Below are 14,389 nucleotides of genomic sequence, written 5' to 3'. Positions count from 1 at the left end.
TGGTCCTATGGTGTCCCTATTATTTTCTGGCTTAAAATATAACTTTTTTGTTATGTTTAGCATTTCTTGCTAACCTAAGCTCATATTGAGCTTTAGCATTTCTAATACTCCCACTACAATTATTGATTATTTGTTTATACTCATCCTTGGTAATAAGACCTTCCTTCCATTTCCTAAATGACTCTTTTTTATTCCTCAAATCTTTTGACAACTGCTTATGGAGCCAACTTGGCTTCCTTAGGCTCCTTCCATCTTTTCTTCTCACGGGAATTGTTTGTGATTGAGCCTTAAATATTTCACTTTTAAGAAACTCCCAGCCCTCTTGGACTCCCATCTCTTTAAGTCTTTCTGACCATGGGACTCTACGCAACATACCTTTAAGTCTGTGAAAATCAGCTTTCCTGAAGTCCAGTCTATACGTACGACTACATAAAGGTTTTCTCTTTCCCACGATTGAAAATTCCCAAAGCACATGGTCACTGCTACCAAGTGTGCCCACTACTTCCACCTCATCTACCAGTTTTTCCCTAATGATTAGAATCAAGTCTATTCTTCCCTATTGATGAGAATCAAATCTAATAATATTCCATTCATTATCTATTATTTGGAAGTAATCTTTGTGCTCTTACTCTGTAAGAAAAACTAGCTGTATGCTGCGAATTACTGTCCATAATCCTTTGCAGTCAAGAGCAAAACTGCCCTTAGATTTAGGTTCCACTTCAGATGCTACTTGTATCACACAGTTATGTATATGATGAGATTTCACCAGTAATGTTTAAACCAGCAACTTCTCACATGGCTTCATCTGTACTATATGGTTTATACAGTCTTGATACAATGCACTGTTTAAATACTCAAGTTACTACTATATCCTGCTAGGATCCTGCTAATAAGCATGACATTAATGTTGACTGTGACTTTTCCTAGCTTAAAAAAAATTGGGAGAATCTAATTTTAACATTTCATAAATGAGCAAACACAATGACTAATGTATACAAACTGCTACAGCTCTATAATTAACTCACTTGTCCCAACAGCATACATAGGTGGAGAGCATAGGCAGTTCAATATAAATGTATTGTGTTCTTGGTAACAGACACATACAATCCACCAATGTAGCAGAAGAAAAATGCTAATTTTGAAGCATGCTGATTTATGCTTTTTGTATTTGCATCTTGCATTTTAATGTACTCAAGAGCTAAAATTTTATGTATATTCTCTATTCTACACAAAACTGGCTAACAAAAAATAAGTTAAAAACATAAGTACCAAATCTACTTTCAGCTTGTAAACAATTGATAACAATAGTATGCATTTTTTACCTGAACTTTCTCAGGGTATCTTGTAGAAGCCAAGATGCACAGTACTTTGTTGACACTGGGGTGCAGCCATATTGCTTGGTTGGCCAAGTTTAACCTGGAATATGAGCATGCTGTTCAGTATCAGTTTTGCCCATATCTGTCCTGGGCTTCAAGCTTTCATTTTTAACAAAACATGTATCTAGACCTTCTACACTTGTAGGAGAAAAGGAAAATGTGAGGAATCAAACCTGATTCTGAGATTTAAAGACTGCAGAATAACTGCTCTAAATGTTGACAGCAGCAGAATAACACAGTGCTTTTTTAAAAAAGTTGGTGCACTAGCAGCCACTTAAATTGGAAAGCACTACCCATTCCAAAGGAAATTAGTCCATTGAGTTAAGCCAATCTTTCAGATACCTTTGACTTTTGAATCTGTAACATTGGGACATAATTTGATTTGTGTAAGCATATAAATAAATGTGGTCATTTATTTATTTAGTTATTGAATTTCTATACTGCCCCTCATTGAGGGCTCAGGGTGGTTTATAATAGGCTTCTGTAAAGGGGCCCCGATTTGGGCCGTTTCGGATCCGAATCAGGCCGTTTCAGACCATTTTGGATCCGAATCGGGCCAATTCGGACCGATCCGAATGGATTTGGAGCCGTGCAAATCTATTCGAGCCAATGCAATTCAATGGGGCCATTGACTTGCATTGGAAATCCTTCTCCTGCCTTTCCCGGGGGCTGGGGGGGAGGGGTGTAAGTTGCACCCCTTAAACTTCTTGGGGAGCTCATGGAGGGTCTTCCCTGACTCCCCTGAAAGTTTCAAGAAGATTGGACCAAGGGGTCCCATCCTAGGGGCTCCCAAAGAATTGTGGGACCGTCTTTGGAAGCAGGATCCCCTGGTGCAAGCTTCCTGAAACTTGCAGGGAACTCAGGGAAGACCCTCCCTGAGCTCCCCTGCAAGGTTCAAGAAGATTGGACCAAGGGGTCCCCATCCTAGGGGCTCCCAAAGAGGCTGAGACCATTCGCCATAGACTTTAAAGGTGGGAAAAATTAATTTCAGCTGGAAATTAACCAGGAAATTGGCAATTAACCTGCTGAAATTAATTTTTCCCACCTTTAAAGTCTATGGGGAATGGTGCCAGCCTCTTTGGGAGCCATCCCCTTGGTCCAATCTTCTTGAAACTTGCAGGGGAGCTCAGGGAGAGTCTTCCCTGAGTCCCCTGCAAGTTTCAGGAAGATTGCACCAGGGGATCCTGCTACAGGCAACATAGATACTCTGTCTCAACTAATGGTTGATCTATTGTTGCTTTTACCTTAGTTTACTCCTATCTGAAGATGGTTTTCTTAATATAGTGGGATTTCCTGGCCAGTCTCAGCTCACTCCGAGGTTTAGCCTCTCTGATGACTGACCTTGTAACCTGCAGGTACTCTTCTTTCGAGGTCTGTCTTTTCCTCCATTTCTTGAACATTTCATTTTTCTTCCTTACTCCTGAAGTTCTCTGTTCATGCAAATAGGCTTTTTGTATCCCCTATCATGTTTCCATCATGCTGGAATAGTAATGGCTTGATCAGGCAATAGATCTTGTTTAAGGAGAGCCTTCCCATCACTTTCTCTTCTAGCATTCTTGTCCATGGAATAACACTCATCGTGTATCTAAGTTTATTAAAGTCTGCCTTACAAAAGTCTAACATACACATTTGACTACAACTTCCTTGGCCCCCTATTGCAAAAGGAATTGTAGGAGGACATGATCACTCCCCCTGCCCCAGGATCCCCACCTCCTTCACCCTATCTACTGTTCTTGTCTGTTGGAATATAATGCCATAAAGTCCACCTTCTGAAGCAGGCCTTTTCTCCAGGGGAACTAATTGGAGATTAGTTGTGTGGACATCAGTTGTAATAACTCCAGGTGCCATTTCAAGGTTGGGTAATTTTAGTGCCAGTCTGCAGCTTCACAAATACGTTGAATTCTAGACAACTTAACACAGGAGGACTCTAACCCTTCTAGTTTTATATGAGCATGTATCCATTACATAATACTCTTTTTTAGACTATTAGCATGTATCAGTTATATTATTACATTACCATTCAGTATTATTTTTATTCCTTATTGATTGAGTATCATTATATGCTTTTACTGAGCATGCTAACAAAATCACATTCAAATTCTGCAAATTATAGGGTGAGGGTAGAATAGCATTGTAGCCTGTTATTGGCAATGAATCTCTGAAAGCACTTCTTAGGGTTCAGTTAATTGGCCAAGATCATGGTCTGATATATTTATTTTTAATTTTATAAGAGTATCTTAATTGTTAATGTGGATAAACTCTTGACACCATAAGGAATCATTTGTTTAAGACTGCACAATTTGTTTCTTTAAAACATTTATGAGTCATCTTTCTACATTGGAAGTGTACTTACAATGTAAATAAAACAATGATTATAAAAGACCACAATTTAAATCTCAGTTGGGACTGATAAATAAATAAAAATTAGTCAAAAGCAGTTCAGAATATCTAAATTGAAGGGGCCAGGTGCACCTCCCTGGGGAAGTTATTCCATAAATGTGGGGCTACCATCGAAATGATGCTTTATTGTGTGCCCACCAGACAAGCTTCTTTGATTGTAATTGATTGTTGGGACAATCAGGAGGTCTTCTCCCCAGAATCTTAATTCCTGGGCTGCAATCATCATGAGAAGATGATCTTTCAGGTACCCCAGTTCCAAGCCATGTTGGGCTTCAAAGGATAAAACAAATGGCTTGAATTGGGCTTCAGAGTGGATTATTAATATAATTACTGTTCCTGGTAGCTGGCCCCTGGTAGCTGCAGCTCCCAAAAACTTTTCAACTACCATTTATGCCCTGGGAACTTCATTGCCCCACCTCCTGTGCAGGATGAGGTGGACCGGGCCAAATGCTCCCCCATGTGGGTGCAGGAAGAGGTGGGGCAACCTGCCACGACTAAAACTCCAGCCTGCAGCCCAGCATGAAACCTCCAGTGTGTAAATGGTCAAAGATAGCCCCAAGTAGAGTGCATCACAACAGTCCAGTCTAGATGTGATTAAGGCATGGATCACTGTGGCTATATCTGACTGAACCAGGAGTAGACACAGCTGATGCAACAGCTGAAGCTCGGTAAAAGCATCATGAGCCACCACAATCACATGGTTTTCTAAGGTGGCTGCTTTCAAGCACATTCCCAAGGGGAGTATAATCCCATCCAAGATGGAACAGACCTCGAATCCCTGGTCTGAATTTCTTGTTGTTGTTATGTGCGAAGTCGTGTCCGACCCATCGCGTCTCCATGGACAATGATCCTCCAGGCCTTCCTGTCCTCTACCATTCCCCGGAGTCCATTTATGTTTGCACCTACTGCTTCAGTGACTCCATCCAGCCACCTCATTCGCTGTCGTCCCCTTCTTCTTTTGCCCTCAATCGCTCCCAGCATTAGGCTCTTCTCCAGGGAGTCCTTCCTTCTCATGAGGTGGCCAAAGTATTTGAGTTTCATCTTCAGGATCTGGCCTTCTAAAGAACAGTCAGGGTTGATCTCCTCTAGGACTGACCGGTTTGTTCGCCTTGCCGTCCAAGGGACTCGCAAGAGTCTTCTCCAGCACCAGAGTTCAAAAGCCTCAATTCTTTGACGCTCGGCCTTCCTTATGGTCCAACTTTCGCAGCCATACATTGCAACTGGGAATACCATAGCCTTGACTAAACGCACTTTTGTTGGCAGGGTGATGTCTCTGCTTTTTAGGATGCTGTCTAGATTTGCCATAGCTTTCCTCCCCAGGAGCAAGCGTCTTTTAATTTCTTTGCTGCAGTCCCCATCTGCAGTGATCTTGGAGCCCAGGAAAATAAAATCTGTCACTATCTCCATTTCTTCCCCATCTATTTGGCAGGAATTGAGAGGGCCGGATGCCATGATCTTTGTTTTCTTGATGTTGAGTTTCAAGCCAACTTTTGCACTCTCCTCCTTCACCCGCATCAACAGGCTATTGACCATATTATCCTACCTAGCTGAATTTCTACTAACTCAATGAACCTCTGTCTTGTCAGGATTAACGTTCAACTTGTTCATCCTCATCCAAGCCATTATTAACTCCAAGCACTTAAAGAGGCAGCCCAAACCTTCTGATGATTTCTCCCAGTGTCTTTATATAGATATTAAATAGCACAGGGGATAAGCTTGAACACCACAGGTCAATTGCCATGGGGCAAAGTAGGAATCTTTCAACACTATCTCCTGAGACTGACCTTCTGAATAGGATTCTAACCATAACACGGTGCCCCTTAGTCCCATTTCTGAGAGGCAGCTAGGTAGGATAATATGGTCAATAGCATCATAGGCCACTGAGATATCCAGCAGAACTAACAGGGTAACATTTCCCCTATTTTAGTTCTCAGGAGAGGTGACCAAAGCAGTCTCAGTTCCTAGTCTGAAGCCAGACTGAAATGGGTCAAAAAAATTAGTCTTTTCCAAGAAACTCTGGATCTGAGAAGCTATTCCCCCTGTTGGTTTTTCCAACCTGAAAGGGTGTTGGGGAGTAGAATCATAGAATCATAGAGTTGGAAGGGGCCATACAGGCCATCTAGTCCAACCCCCTGCTCAACGCAGGATTAGCCCTAAGCATCCTAAAGCATCCAAGAAAAGTGTGTATCCAACCTTTGCTTGAAGACTTCCAGTGAGGGGGAGCTCACCACCTCCTTAGGCAGCCTATTCCACTGCTGAACTACTCTGACTGTGAAAAACTTTTTCCTGATATCTAGCCTATATCGTTGTACTTGAAGTTTAAACCCATTACTGCATGTCCTCTCCTCTGCAGCCAACAGAAACAGCATCCTGCCCTCCTCCAAGTGACAACCTTTCAAATACTTAAAGAGGGCTATCATGTCCCCTCTCAACCTCCTTTTCTCCAGGCTGAACATTCCCAAGTCCCTCAACCTATCTTCATAGGGCTTGGTCCGTTGGCCCCAGATCATCCTCGTCGCTCTCCTCTGTACCCTTTCAATTTTATCTACGTCCTTCTTGAAGTGAGGCCTCCAGAACTGCACACAGTACTCCAAGTGTGGTCTGACCAGTGCCGTATACAATGGGACTATGACATCTTGTGATTTTGATGTGATGCCTCTGTTGATACAGCCCAAAATGGTATCTGCATGGAAACATTTTGGGTTGGAAAAATCCTGGGAGGGAGAGGAAGAAGCCCCTCTTCCTCCTGTGCTATGGTGATTCCAACCAGAATCAGGCTCCCACAGTGCAGTCTAAGGAGTTCCTGCCTGGGAATTCACTGTCTCACAATCTCTGGCCCTCAGAAGAGAATCTAAGCAAAGCTAACCCTGGCATAACGAAAGAGTCAGGGGAAGAGATTTTCTATCCTTTCTCATCAGTTCTGTGGTAGTTAATAGGAGGTAATGCTACTTGTATGTTCTACTTCTTTAAGTGGTGGCTGATTTTCATGCTACTTTTATGGTTAGTTAAATTTACACCTCTGATAATAGCTGTTGATGTTGCAGGTAAGGCAAGTACTTCTATCTTCAGCCTGCAATGATGCCCTCCATTTTTTTCTACTGGCAGAAACTTAAGAACACCTCATGACTGACTGGTTGCTTCCAAAAAGTGGATGATTTGTAAGTTTAGATAATGTACATTATTTCCCCCAGATCTTACTATAATCTTACTATAAAGCATCAGATCATAACACAGGCACAAATATGATAGAATGGATAGTGTCAGGTTAGCATTGATCACTCTTGCTGTTTTTGAAATTGCCACATGCTGGGGAACTGACATTATTCAATATAGTGTGTATATATTTTTGTTCTTGAATAACAGGAATGGTCTAACATGTCAGATCTAATTTGCTCCTTATACTCAACTTTATATGTTAATGGAATAGATTAAGCTTTACTTAAAACTAATGCTGATGTGTAAACAATAATATTGGTCAAACTGTGTTGGGCCTGAATTTTTTTTCTGCAACTAAATCCAAATTAGAAGTCTGTCAGAGACATATGGAGTGACAGTAATCTACCACTAATAAAGTCTCATAGTATGAGTTTAGAGGAAGAAAAAATCACAAAGTCCCAGTATGGCAAAATGTAAGTTTCAAGGATAGCTGGGAGGAATAAAGAACAGAGCATGGAATAGGTTAAAATCTACTGAAACTTGGTCAAGGAAGCCCAATCCAGGTAGGTAAAGATGAACCTGGCTGCTTCTGACGACTATACCAGGGAGACTGGACACTTCTCGGTTATGATGAGTTAGTTTCCTGAAGACAGCATAAAATGGAACATTGGCACAGTTATGACAAACAAATGTTTTAAATTGGAGCTCAAGCAGAATCTGCAGATTTGTAATATTGTGATGCATTAGTATCTAGGAATGATGAAAAAATAAGAATTATAAAAAAAATACAACCCCCTAAACACCAACATGAAACTCAAGCTTTTTTCATTCTGTTCCTTTTCTGAAGGGCATCAGATGATAATCCACATGTTCCAAATATCGATTTAGGAAAAAGGATTTTTATGTAATATATTTGCCTGGATTGCCAGTATTCCTATAGGTTCTATATATTACTAATCTGGTGTCTACTTGCTATTGCTGAAGGAGATGGCAAAATCCAGCCTGATGAAGAGTCCTGTAGAATTTGAAAGCTTGCAGACTTTCATTTCACATTATTTTGATAGATGTACTATTACAGAACTTTGTTTTTAGATTTTGCTTTGGACCAACATGGCTACTGACAAGCTTTGGTAGGGTATCAGAGCACAGTTGCCACAGAACAGTTTTATAGATTCAGGATGTGACAGGCAGTGTTGCCCTTGTTTTAAAAAGCAACCCTAAATATTGCAAAGTGCATACAATTAAATGGCTCTTGTTGTGGATGCAATTCATTGCTGAATTAGGAAGGTTAAAGCTAATTGCCCCGTTAGAAAGATGGAATGCGGAATAATGAGGGAATGTAACCACTAGGGGGCTTCATGGACACAATATTTTGGCAAGACCTTTTTCATGGCTTGTGATTTTTCAAAGAGAAAATGAAGCAAAAAGGTCTATATATATGAACAAGAAGAAGGTACAACAGCAACGAAAGGCAGTAGCTTTTCTCATTCTGATCATTTTCTGGAAAGCACATCAGATGCTAATTCACATCTGTTCCAAATATTGATCTTGTATTTAAAAACCCACACCCCTTCCATTATAGTAAATATAATTTTGTAAAATGGTATAGTGAATTGAGATACATCCGTCTGGACAAGAACTCATTTCATATTATTGTCAAGCTATTGGACTTCTTCCATTTGAATTTTGCAAGAAAGACATTTTGTTCAATTTAAGCCTAACAGGCCCATGTACATTATAGAGCCTTGCATGGTAGTGATTTAATAGCTTCTACAAAGAGGCTGGCACAGCCCAACAACAATCCAAAGACTTTAATGGTCAGTTTCCACAGACATCAGATTTGTGGGATAATTCTTCCCCACTTCAAACGTCAGGTGAGGAAGGTAGATTGCACAGTTCAGTTACTCATGAAAATTAGCATACGAAAATGTTCTGCATGCAAAATACTAACATTTTAAGGGGAAGGATTCAGTTTAACCTCTGTTTTTCCTTCTGCCAGTAACCATTTCAATATGTTGTGATCTGTGGGGGAGGGAGAGGGAGGGAGGACATCTGTAACCTAAAGCACTTTGGTCCACATCAAATTTTATCACTTGAATCAGTGTATGTATAAACCGGCCTTAAAGCAGCGTGAATGTAAGTGTGCAAACTGGAGAAGCATCTCTGAGAGAGCCCTACATAGGTCCTCACCAGTGTCCATTTGCATTGAGAACAGGTCAAATGCTGGTCAAAGGTGTCATCTACACAGCAGAAGTGTCAGCACATGGATGCCTTGTACGATGCCATTCTTGTTGAAGCAGGAACTATTGGTGGTGCTCTCATTCCTCCCACTTACGCAACAATTCATTAAGAAACCCAACAACCTACAGCTGTGGTTTAACCTCAATAGCTCAAGAAAGCCTGATCCTGTTAGATCTCAGGAGCTAAGCAGAGCTGACCCTGGCTAGTATTTGGATGGGAGACCTCCAAGGAACTCCAGGGGCCATGGCACGGAGGCAGACAATGGCAAACCACCTCCAAACGTCCCTTGCCTGGATACCAGACAGTCCTTGAATCTCCTGGCTACACCACACATGCCATGTGATAGATCAGGGTTTCTTGACAGTCCTGGAAGAGTTTCCTGAATGTGTGGGAGTTAATTCATTTTTAATATATTTAATATAGTTTTAAATTTTATTAAACTTTTATCGGGTGGTATGACCATATATGGTCATGTTGACCTAACATGACCAATGATGGACCTGGAGTTACCAAGTGGGCATGTACACAGCTATGCTTCCTAGCCATATTCTACACAATCATGCCACTTCTGGGGATTCTTGAAGCCTGAAGAATTTTTCAGGGGTTTCTCAACAGTAAAAGGGTTGAGAAAGGCTGTGATAGATAAATGTGGTCTTAAGGTGAATCCTTATTTGTTTGATTTCTTACCCACTGCTCTAAAAAATGACTCACAGATGGTTACAATAGAATAAAACTCCAATACATAAAAACATAAAACCCATAAAAGCCCAATAACAAGTTATTTCAGCGATGAGAAAAATTTAAATAAAAAAAAACCCTCCTTAACCGCCCATATCTCCCCCTCCATCAGGGCCCCAGTTCTCAGGGATGCCAGGTGAACATCTCAGGGACCAAGAATGACCAGCAACCTAGTACCTGCAGAATGCAAGGCCTTGCAGGGAGAATAAGGCAATATGCAGACCATCAGATATGGTCAGACTGCTGACATCAAAGCAGTGCCTTTACTCGTCATCTGAGCCATACTGTTACAATAGAACTCTGGAATTGGAGCAGGTACTGATCTCCAGGCAGCTATTAAACTAGTTTGGGCTAGATAGTCTCTCTTGTTAAAGTGGACTGTTGGTAAGGATAAAATGTGATATCACTATTGCTTTGGGTTTAACTGTATATAAGGAGTGGTATTGACTGTAATAAATGTCATCATAACAAATAAATAAGAGATGATGTGTCCAGGGTATGTTCACAGTTTTGTGTAATGTTAGTCCTTATGCTTTGTGGTCCTGTAAACTGTTATTCTGTTATGCTTGTTATTTATCATCACACTTTGCTATGCAAAGATCTCCAGTGGAAAGCCAGCTGAAAAGCTTCTGTATTCATTTTTTCCTTCTGCACACCAATGCAGCTGAATAATTTGCTCCACACAAGAGAATAAAGGAGGGGGGGGGGGAAGAAAGTGCTGCTAGGCTCCTGTTTTCTCTGTTATGGAGACATGTTCCAGTTAAGGAAAAACGCTATTATGAAATGGCATTTAAATGAAGCATAGTCCACACAGCTCTGTTTCCCCTCTGTGTGCTCTGTACAGCAGCATCAGAGTGCAGAAGGAGTTGCATTCATGGTGTCACAAGCCAGCCAAAAAGGACATCATTTTAAGAATAACAGCTGTGAGGAAATATTTTCAAAGACCCAAGTGGCTCCCTTTAGCTTGATCCTGTAAAGTGCTTTGCTGGTTTCATGCTTCATCAGGTTCAGGCTATCTGAGGCGTCTAAATTCCATTAGAAGTTAGCACTAAACAGGCACTGAAGTGTCATGTTTGCTTTTGAAAATCTGTCCCTTAATCTTCTTCTGGAGTGGAAAGCAAAAATAGAAAAAATAAAAAAGAGCAATCCTTTTATTGAGCAGAAAAACTGTATGTGTTCAGCTCAATATATCTTAGATTTAAGTCACTGCTGAACCAACCTCTTAGTTGGCTGTAAAAGCCATATGGAAGAAAGTAGGCTTGATAAAATTTTGATAAAAGTCTCATCTCCACCCTCACCCCAGTCCCTCTCTCTTGTAATGCTGCCACTATCCATTAAATCCGGGGTAGTCAATCTGTGGCCCTCCAGATGTCCATGGACTACAATTCCCATGAGCTGGCAGGGGCTCATGGGAATTGTAGTGCATGGACATCTGGAGGGCTGCAGATTGACTACCCCTGCATTAAATAGCTAGTGGTCGGGAAAACGCAAAAAGGGCATCGTTTTAACACCTTGATCCTTAAATGCAGTTTGGTTGGAGGTAAATCCTTCATTGATCTTGATACAGATATTTGCAATTCCCCCCCCCCCAGTTCAGCAAACTTGGTAGTAGAAAATCATATAGATCTCTACCTGTTGATGATCTGTGACTGAAACTATGCTGAAAAGTTCAGAAGCACGGAAGTGTTCAAGTTGCGATCATCATATATAATTTTGAAGTTTCTCTCTGATTTTTTCCCACAGATACCTGTAAAGTGCATTTTGATGCAGAAAGAAACTGAAGTCTATGAACTTTATTTTCTGCATAACCCTACATGCTATTGTCTTATTTATAGCAACAAGGTTTAACAGTAAGAGTGAATAGTTGGTTTTTATAGCCCGCTTTTCACTGCCTGGAGGAGTCTCAAAGTGGCTTTCCTTCCTCTCCCCACAACAAACACCCTGTATGGTAGATGGGGCTGAGTGAGTTCTGACAGGACTGCTTAGTCAGAAGAGCACTATCAGGACTGTGATGAGCCCAAGGTCACCCCAATGGCTGCATATGGAGGAGTGGGGAATCAAACTCAGCTCACCAGATTAGAATCCACTGTTCTTAACCACTATACCACACTGGATGGATTTCAGAACAAATAATGTCTGCTTAGCCCATATCCAAATATGAAGTGCATGTATATCTCTTGCCCTTCCTTCAAGGAGTTTACAGTAGTATCTCTCCAGCACTTCCCGATGGAGCTGACTACTAGACAAGCATGGCAATGTTATCTGATAGCCAGTTTCAGTCAAGGTGCAAAACTCCAATTCAGTCTCAACAGTCTGTTAATACCACAGTGTGAATTGAATAGCCAGTTCACAACTGTACATCTGGCAGTCTGAGAACATGCCAAATATCACTATGCACTTCTATCCCTGTCTTCCACCAGCAGGGGAACACTTTTTGGGGAAGGAGGGTTGTCTTGTCTGGTTTTCTGCCAGTAACTCCTCCTTCCTGCTTTATGCTGTCTTGCAATTTATATACATAATATTTTAAACTCTGTTTTTAATTGGTTGTATGTTTGTTGTGCTAGTCTTAATTGGTAGCCTTCTTGTTGGTCCTGACTGGTCAAAAGGGTAGGATATAAATATAGTAGATGAACAAATCAAGTGGAAGGCTGGGAACAGTTATTGAGGAAAGGGGCAACAGGAAGCAACAGGAAGACTGTGGGCCTGTTTGGCTACTCCTGCTGTCTACTCATCACCACCAGGATGACAAAGGCTGTTGTGGTGAGTCAGGTGGGGTAGAAGTTGGCAGGAAGGACAGTGTGCCACTTGGCTTGCAGGAAGGAGAGAGGGAGAATGCAGGAGTAGGAGAAGGGGTTCTGATGGATTGGAAACAACAGTGGTGAAATGTAGGCCTACAATCATGAATACAGAATGGCCAGACTTCATTCTTCTGTCTCATCTACCTCCTCCATGAGTTGCAGAGGCTTCCACAGTATACACTAGGCTACAATAAATTCATATTTTTAAAGTTATTTGCAGGGCCTGGAGTTGAGGTTGAAGGAACCCTAGAAATGTTCAAAACAGACGTTTTAACAACCAGCCTTTATCAACTTTTTTTTTTTACCATTGACAAACCCCTGAAACATTCTTCATGCTTCGAGAAACACCGGAGGTTGTGTGATCCTGCAGAATTTGGTAGGGAAGCATAGGTATGTACATGCCCACCCAGCGTCTCTACCTTTCCCATCCCCTCCAGGTCCATAACTGGCCACTTTGAGAGGGAGGCATATTGACATGACCATATATCATACGTTTAACACATTTGAAAAAAATATCTAAAAAATTAACTCCCACCCATTTGGGAAACCCTTCCAGGACCGTTCCGAAACCCCAGGGTTTTACAAAAACCTGGTTGAGAAAGCCTGGTTTGAACGATAAACAATAAGATTTCACATTTGTGTCGTCTTTTTAGATTTCAAAGTACTTCACACATCTTATCTTGTAATCCTTGCCACTGCTTTGTGAATTAAACTCCTTATTGTCGGATTGTACCAGCGGGGCTTGAAGAAAGTGGCTTGGCTAAGGCTGTCTAATGAATTTGTGGCAGAAGCAACACTTGAACCAGGGAACTTTTCGGAGGTAGCCTGTTCACTTAACTTCTATGCTACACCAGCACTGCTTTACTGTAGTACATAATAGCACATATCACAAATCAGTGCACACAAACGTGCCCCCACAAGTCCTGGTGGTTTAGATAAAGTGCAAATTTATTCCATTTTCATATATAAATGTAGCAGCTACACGTTCTTTAATTGGTAAATTACTCCACTCTTTTTAAGATTCCGTTGTTTTAAAGGGGAGTTTAAAAACTAATTTTCTCATCAGAGAAAAAAAGGTCATTATCCTAATTTCCTTGGAAGTGAGTTCAGTGGGGCGCTGAAAAGCGTTTTCTGGTTCGTTTTTTTTAATATATAAATATTTTTGTACATAAAAATTAGCGATTACAAGGAAGAGCCCGGCGCCCTCCCTCCGCTCCCCGGTTTAGCGGAGCAGAAAAGTCTGCTGCCCCGCGCAAGACGGCTTGGAACTTTTCGTCCAATTATGTCCGGCGCTGCTCCTGATTGCGGGGCGGGTGTGAGTTTGCCTGCCCGCCCTTCGGCAGGAGCCGCCAGTCTTCCCTTCCCGCACGCACGCCAGACGGAGGGGGACGGCCGGCCGGCCGCGGCGAAACGGTGCGTGCCGCGAAGCCCCGTGCTGGCGGCAGATTCGCCTGGTGCCGCTTCCCCGGGCAAAGTCGCCCACTTGGCACGCAGACAGTGGCGGCACTCGCGCCCAGGAAGCGGCAGGCGGGCGAGCCCCGCACCCCACCACTAGCCTGCCCGGTCCCCAAGCTCCACGCCCCAAGTGCGGGGGAAATCCCTCACGGTCCTTCCCTAGACCCGTGGGCGGTTGGGAAAAAAACCAAAACGACCCCCGCAGAAGCCGGGGAGCCGGAAACC

The 14,389-nt window shown here is 42.1% G+C and overlaps 1 long non-coding RNA gene across 1 annotated transcript in view; it reads right to left on the bottom strand.

The window, feature by feature from the left end:
* The window catches only part of LOC143841177 (uncharacterized), a 63,899-nt gene that overhangs the window by 37,884 nt on the left and 11,626 nt on the right, over positions 1-14,389 (bottom strand). Inside the window, exon 2 of the long non-coding RNA XR_013232609.1 lies at positions 1,323-1,416. This is a non-coding gene — a long non-coding RNA (uncharacterized LOC143841177). The remainder of the gene's footprint in view (positions 1-1,322; positions 1,417-14,389) is intronic.

The sequence above is a fragment of the Paroedura picta genome, chromosome 7 (assembly GCF_049243985.1).
Source record: "Paroedura picta isolate Pp20150507F chromosome 7, Ppicta_v3.0, whole genome shotgun sequence".
NCBI classification, from domain to species: Eukaryota; Metazoa; Chordata; class Lepidosauria; order Squamata; family Gekkonidae; genus Paroedura; species Paroedura picta.
Note: the sequence above shows the minus strand (reverse complement) of the source record. Positions and strands in the feature narration are given on the sequence as shown.